The following is a 7,500-nucleotide window of genomic DNA, read 5'->3' on the forward strand; positions in this document are numbered from 1 at the left end:
CACTTGCAATATTTTGATGATGGTAATTGGGGTGAAACGCTGTTAACGTCGTCTCTTTCGCCGTTCGTATGGAGAGAGTTAAAGGTTCCGCAGCGAAGTTAACAACGGGTGGAATTTTAGCTGAAGTCTCAGGAAACGTGTTTAACGCAAAGCAAACTTAATACTTATCGCTTATGTAATCTACCGCTGTACGCTATGGGTTGCCTTGCTCGGAATGCAAACAGCCACTAGAGAGGGGGACGATGATTTTTGTTTTTGCAAGATGTGAACAGTTTGACGACGCTTTGTTGGCTTGCAAACCTTAACAAGAGAGGCGCAAGGCCTTCAAGACTCACTTGTGATAAATTAAGTCCCCTAGCATTAATTACAGAGTAATTTCCCTTTTTTTTTACTATCTGCACCAAAACGTTTGCAAAATAAATAAAAATTCCATGCTTAGCAAAAGAAGTTCCTGTTTGAACAAAAAAAATGATAATAATGACTCCTCTTGTTGTTGTGTCAGAATAAGAGGTCAAAGTGCCAAGTTTAGAGAATACAAAAAAATATAAATATAACAGTAAATGCAGTTTGCATATAATTAGGCTTCTTTTTTTATTTTTTTGTGCCCATCCCAAAGGTGCAATATTGTTTTAAACAAGATGACAGGAAAGAAGTGAATTTTTCCTATTTTTATGCCAAATTTGGTGTCAACTGACAAAGTATTTGCAGAGAAAATGTCAATGTTAAAGTTTACCACGGACACACGGACACACGGACACACACAGACACACACACACACTCACGCACACACACACACACACACACACACACACACACAGACAACCGAACACCGGGTTAAAACATAGACTCACTTTGTTTACACAAGTGAGTCAATTAAAATCACGTTGTTCAGTGCTTAGGTCTTGATTTTGTGGAAGTTTCCATCTTCTTCTTCGTTCGTGGGCTGCAACTACCACGTTCAATCGTATGTACACGAGTGGGCTTTTCACGTGTAAGACCGTTTTTACCCTGCCATGTAGGCAGCCATACTCCGTTTTCGTTGGGTGTTTCCATGTTCGAGGGGCGGCGGGAGGGCGGGGAGAAGGGGTGTGTGTGTGGGGGTGGGTGGGGGGGTGGGGGGTGTGTGGGGGGGGGGGGCTGTGCAGTGCAGTGTGTTTTTGATATCCTACGTATCTGACAGACGTTTTATGATACGTTTTCTGTGTTTGCATACTCCACGGGAAAATGTTGCTTTTGTTTTTACGTCGTCTATCTCTCTCTTTCTCACTTTCTCTCTCTCCCCTCTTTCAAATCAATCAAATCAAAAACACTTTATTAATCCACATGGAAATTAAGTTGTGCAATCACAGGCTCATTGTAAACACTGGCATAAAATCATGCGCAACATAAGAAGAGATTAAAACTAGTCAAATAAGAATTCCCAATAGCTGACGATATACTAACCCCCCCACTCCCCACACACACATACTCATGTTAAGACAATAGGGTATTGCACAACAATATTAACAAATGAAAACATCCAACAACAAAAAAGGGTATAAGATTACTAAAAATGACATGCGCGCACGCACGCACACACACCCACACACACATACACACACATGCACACACACACACACACACACACACACACGTTAAGACCATAAGGTATTGTACAACAATACATAAATAAAAACATCAAGGGAATAAATCGTATATATAAGTAAAATGCACACACACACACACACACACACACACACACACACACGCACACACACACACGCACACACACACACTCACACACACACAAACAACGTATGCATGCACATAACATATGTCACGCCAGTAAGATTAGAACATTAACATTAAGATACATGAAATCCAAGTAAAATAAGAAAATATTTAAAAATCACTTCCGATCACACACACACACAAATGCTTGCTTGCCCGTGCTCACCCGCTCAGTCCCACATGCACGCATAATGTCTGCTCCCATACACTCGTCTGCTGGTGAAGTTCAGGTGTTGCTGTGGCGAGGGGGCTTGGGGGGTGGGAGGGTTCACTTAGTGTATTGGATGTTTTGATTGTGTGCGCGAATGGCTGTAGGAATAAATGAATTAATGTATCGAGATGTTCTTGCGCGTGGAGCTCTAAACCTACCACTTATGTCTGACCTTCTGCTATTAATGTCATCATGTAGTGGGTGTCTTACGTCGGTCAAAATTGTTATTAGTCTGTCAGTCAGTTTTCTATTGTGCATGTCGCTAAAGGTGTCTTGTCTTATACCCACCACCCCACCCGCTTTCCTAATGACTTTTTCCAACCTGTCTTTGTCATGTTTGGTCAGGTTTCCCCCCCAGCACACGGCTCCGTATGTTAAAACACTACAGACAACAGATGTGTAAAACATTTGGAGCATCTGCTTGCATACATTAAAAGATTTCATTTTTCTAAGACAGTACATGCGACTGTTGCTCTTTTTAATGAGTGCAGTTGAGTTTTCATTCCAAGACAGCTTATTGTCGATTATCACACCGAGATATTTGTATGAGTCTACTTGTTCGACCACTTCATTTTTGTGATGATTTTACTTAAAGTTGATTTCTTTTTTCTGAAGTCGATTACAAGCTCTTTGGTTTTGCTAACATTCAGCTCAAGGAAATTTTCTTCACACCAGTTCACAAACCTGTCAATTTCTCTTCGGTAGTCAGTGTCATCGTCATCAGTAATAAGTCCTGTCAGTGCGGAGTCATCTGCAAACTTAACGAGGGGACACGAATTGGTCAGACTTCTGCATTCAGCCGTATACAAGGTAAAAAGAAAAGGCGAGAGGACTGTACCTTGTGGTGCACCTGTGTTTGTGAAAGAGACAGTAGACATAAAATCATTTAATTTTACAAACTGAGGCCTTTTAGTAAGATAGTCTAAAACCCATAAAATCGTCGGAAAAGCGAGTCCCATGTGCATCAGCTTTTTTGCTAAGAGGTGAGGTTGAATTGTATTAAAAGCACTAGAAAAATCAAAGAACATCAAGCGGACACAGGTATTTGATTTGTCTAGGTGTTCATAGATTTTGTTCAAGACAAACAGTATTGCATCATCCGTACATCTGTTTCTCCTGTATGCAAATTGCAAGGGGTCTAAAAATGGTTTGACAGACTCCTGCAGATAGACAAGTATCACTCTTTCAAAAACTTTCATCACAGCAGATGTCAGTGCTACAGGACGGAGGTCATTCATACATGAAACATGTGTTTTCTTAGGTACAGGTATAATGCAGGAAGTTTTCCAGATAGATGGTATTTTGCATTCACTAAGAGACTGATTAAAAATAATTGTTAAAATCTGGTAGAGCTGAGCTGCACAGTATTTCAGTGTATTTGATCGGATCATATCAGGACCAGGTGCTTTGTTTAGTTTCACTCGTTTTAATTGTGAAAGCACTTCCTCTTCAGACACAACAATGCATTCGTCCTTCTTAACATTTAAAATATCACTTAAATCTTGTCTTTCTGCGCTAAAATCGTGACAATCAAAACGAGCAAAAAAGTCATTCAGTTTGTTTGCTTCTTCTTCTGATGATGATAAAACCGTTTCTTTCCCCCCCTTCCTACCTTTGTATCCACTCATTAGTTTCATCCCTTCCCACACCCCTTTCATGTTGTTGCTGAGTAATTTGTTTTCTATTTTCCGCTTATAGTTTTCTCTGCCCTCTTGCAAGTCTTTCTTAACCTGTCTTTGTGCTTCCTTAATCTCTTCTTTTACCCCTCCCTTAAAAGCACTTTTCTTAGCATTAAGAGTACCTTTGATCCGTTTCGAAATCCAGGGTTTGTTATTGGCAAAAATTTTAACATCTCTAGCTGGAACAACACAATCTTCACAAAACTTAATGTAATCTGTAACTGTATCTGTTAATTCACATACATTGTCCGTGGCCTCAACAAACACATTCCAGTCTGTGCACTCAAAACAGCCTCTTAAGGTGTCAATGGAGTCAGCTGACCAGTCACGCACTGACACTTTCACAGGCGGCTGACGTTTCACTAAAGGTCTGTAACGTGGCAACAGATAGGTTAGGCTGTGGTCAGAACGTCCAAGGGGTGGCAGCTGTACAGAAGAATAAGAATCCGGTACATTAGAATAAAACAAATCAATTGTCTTGTTCTCGCGGGTTGGGACAGTAACATGCTGGTAAAAATTTGGAAGTGTCTTTTTAAGAGAACAGTGATTAAAATCCCCGGTTAAAAGTTTCAAAGAGTCAGGTGCCTTTGCCTCAAGGTCGTGTACGTGGCTGGCAATTGCGTTCTCTGCTTCACTCGCACTTTGTCTCTCTCTCTCTCTCTCTCTCTCTCTCTCTCTCCTCCCCCTCCATCTCTCCCCCCACTCTCTGTCTCCACCCTCTCTCCCCCCCCCTCTCTCTCTCCACCCTCTCTCTCTCTCCCGCTCTCTCTCTCCCTCCCTCTCTCCCCCCTCCCTCCCCCTCTCTCTCTAGACAAGACAAGACAAGATAAGGCAAGACAAGACGTGTGTGTGTGTGTGTGTGTGTGTGTGTGTGTGTGTGTGTGTGTGTGTGTGGTTGTTGTTTTTGTTTTGATTTGTGGTTTTTTTCCCCTCTGTTGTGTATCTTCACTAACACCATGCTTTCATTTTATTAAATATTGTGTAGTGTAGACCCTATTCAGGGCGGGGACTGGATGTAAAAAATGCACACCAGTGCTTATCTATTATCCTCGAAATAAAGAATTTGTCTTGTCTTGTCTTGTCTTGTCTCTCTTCTTCTTCTTCTTCTTCTTCATCTATTTCTCCGTCTGTCTGTCTGCCTGTCTCTCACTAGCACACACTGATGAAGCTTATTCATCCTTTTTCTTTATTCTCCTTTCTTCAGTGTATGTATGTATGTATGTATGTATGTATGTGTGTGTGTGTGTGTGTGTGTGTGTGTGTGTGTGTGTGTGTGTGTGTGTGTGTGTGTGTGTGCGCGCGCGTGCGCAAGCGTGCATGCGCGTGCGTGCGTGTGAATGTGTGTGTGTGTGTGTGCGTATGTGTGTATTTGTGTGTGTATGTGTGTGTATGTGTGTGTGTGTCCGTCTATCTGTGTAAGTGTGTATGTGTACGTGCTAGAGCGCCTGTCAGTAGCGTACTCAAAACCCATAAAGTCCTTCCCCAAACACTGACGACAGTGAAAGGAAACCAAAACCAAGGACGCTAACCCCCAGCGCTATAACCCCGCTTTTTTTTGCCTGAAGAGTTAAACATGTCCCCGGTCCGACCGACCGACCGACCGGCCGGCCGCAACTGACAACCAGCTCCTGTCAAGAGTACTTAAAGCAAACCCACTCAACAGTACACTTACTGTGGCTTAAGTCAAAGACCTCTTTCATTTTATAGACCTTTTTTTTCTTCTTCTTCTTCTCCTCCCTCCCCTCTCTCCTGCGCTTCCATACCCTGTGTCCACAGACGCTACTAGCTCGTCATTGATGTACAGAATTACCATGAATAAAATGTATATATATATATATATATATATATATATATATATGTGTGTGTGTGTGTGTGTGTGTGTGTGTGTGTGTATGTATGTATGTATGTATGTATGTATGTATCTATCTATATATATACATATATATATATATATATATATATATATATATATATGTGTGTGTGTGTGTGTGTGTGTGTGTGTGTGTGTATATATATATATATATGTGTGTGTGTGTGTGTGTGTATCTTTTGTGTGTAAAAACCTTGATACTTTTGAAAGTGACTGGTGTTGAGTGGAATCGATATAATTATTTGTATGTCATCTATATATCTGTGTGTCAGATTGGTCTCTCTATGTTTATATTAGAGAGACGGATAACTATTTATCTATAGCTGTCAATGCCCCCCCCCCACACACACACACACATACAATCACACTCACAATCACACACGCATTCACGTACGTATACAAACAAATGCGCATCTGTATGCATGCACGCATATCAACAGTCCCATACACGTATATGTGAATCTCCTCATGCTGCTGATTTATTTAGGTAACATACCAAATACATATAAGCGATATTATTGCTTACCGCTAAGAATGTCCCAACTCCACGGTAAATTCTATGTACTTAGTAACTTTGCTCACCGCTGATAATGTTCCAACTCCACGGTAAATTCTATGTACTTAGTAACTTTGCTTACAGCTAAGATTGTCCCAACTCCATGGTAATTTCTATGTACTTAGTAACTTTGCTTACCGCTAAGAATGTTCCAACTCCACAGTAAATTCTATGTACTTAGTAACTTTGCTAACCACTAAGAATGTCCCAACTCCACAGTAAATTCTATGTACTTAGTAACTTTGCTTACCGCTAAGAATGTCCCAACTCCACAGTAAATTCTATGTACTTAGTAACTTCGCTAACCACTAAGAATGTCCCAACTCCACGGTAAATTCTATGTACTTAGTAACTTTGCTTACCACTAAGAATGTCCCAACTCCACAGTAAATTTTATGTACTTAGTAACTTTGCTTACCGCTAAGAATGTCCCAACTCCACAGTAAATTTTATGTACTTAGTAACTTTGCTAACCGCTAAGAATGTTCCAACTCCACAGTAAATTCTATGTACTTAGTAACTTTGCTTACCGCTAAGAATGTCCCAACTCCACAGTAAATTTTATGTACTTAGTAACTTTGCTTACCGCTAAGAATGTCCCAACTCCACAGTAAATTTTATGTACTTAGTAACTTTGCTTACCGCTAAGAATGTCCCAACTCCACAGTAAATTCTATGTACTTAGTAACTTTGCTTACCGCTAAGAATGTCCCAACTCCACAGTAAATTCTATGTACTTAGTAACTTTGCTTACCGCTAAGAATATCCCAACTCCACGGTAAATTCTGTGTACTTAGTAACTTTGCTTACCGCTAGGAATGTTCCAACTCCACAGTAAATTCTATGTACTTAGTAACCTTGCTTTCCGCTAAGAATTTTCCCAACTCCACAGTAACTTCTATGTACTTAGTAACTTTGCTTACCGCTAAGAATGTCCCAACACCACGGTGAATTCTATATACTTAGTAGCAATCTCAACTCCAAGCAAACTTTGCACTGCACAGATCGCCCCATGCTAACCGGCCCTGAACTGAAGTTTACCTGACTTCCCAGAACCAGGTGGAATTCAGTTAGGATTTGCCGAATCCTGTATCAGTGTGTGTCGCCGGATCAGAATCGCTCAGGTTGTGTTGGACTTGTGACCCAGTGAAGCCAGTGATCAGGGTTCCAGGCCGCTGACTTGGGTTGGGGAAGGCTGATGAAGGACGGAACGAGAGGACTGGGTCCCGTCTTCCTGTGTAGAACCCAAGACACGGTGAATATGAATTCACTGCCTCGATGGCCCTGATCAGAGGCAGTGGGGTCATTAAAATCTAACCTTTTTAAATACCGTGCGTATAGACATCTGTCAATTGTTTTGCTCACTCAGCTATTTCGCGAATGATCAACTGTGTCAGACACATTTTGCAATGGT

At 41.1% G+C, this 7,500-nt stretch overlaps 1 protein-coding gene across 2 annotated transcripts in view; it reads left to right on the forward strand.

Annotated features, from left to right (window-relative positions):
• LOC143292404 (ankyrin repeat and fibronectin type-III domain-containing protein 1-like) overlaps positions 1 to 7,500 on the forward strand; it is a 383,404-nt gene that overhangs the window by 189,501 nt on the left and 186,403 nt on the right. The window contains exon 1 of one of the 2 annotated variants that reach the window (XM_076602645.1): positions 7,134 to 7,500. This exon is cut by the window's right edge and continues 1,300 nt beyond it. The exons of the other annotated variant lie outside the window; for it this stretch is intronic. The gene's annotated coding sequence lies outside the window, so the exon portion shown is untranslated. Of the gene's footprint in view, positions 1 to 7,133 lie in introns of those variants that run through there. 2 annotated transcript variants of the gene reach the window in all.

The sequence above is a fragment of the Babylonia areolata genome, chromosome 18 (genome assembly GCF_041734735.1).
Source record: "Babylonia areolata isolate BAREFJ2019XMU chromosome 18, ASM4173473v1, whole genome shotgun sequence".
Lineage (NCBI taxonomy): Eukaryota > Metazoa > Mollusca > Gastropoda > Neogastropoda > Buccinidae > Babylonia > Babylonia areolata.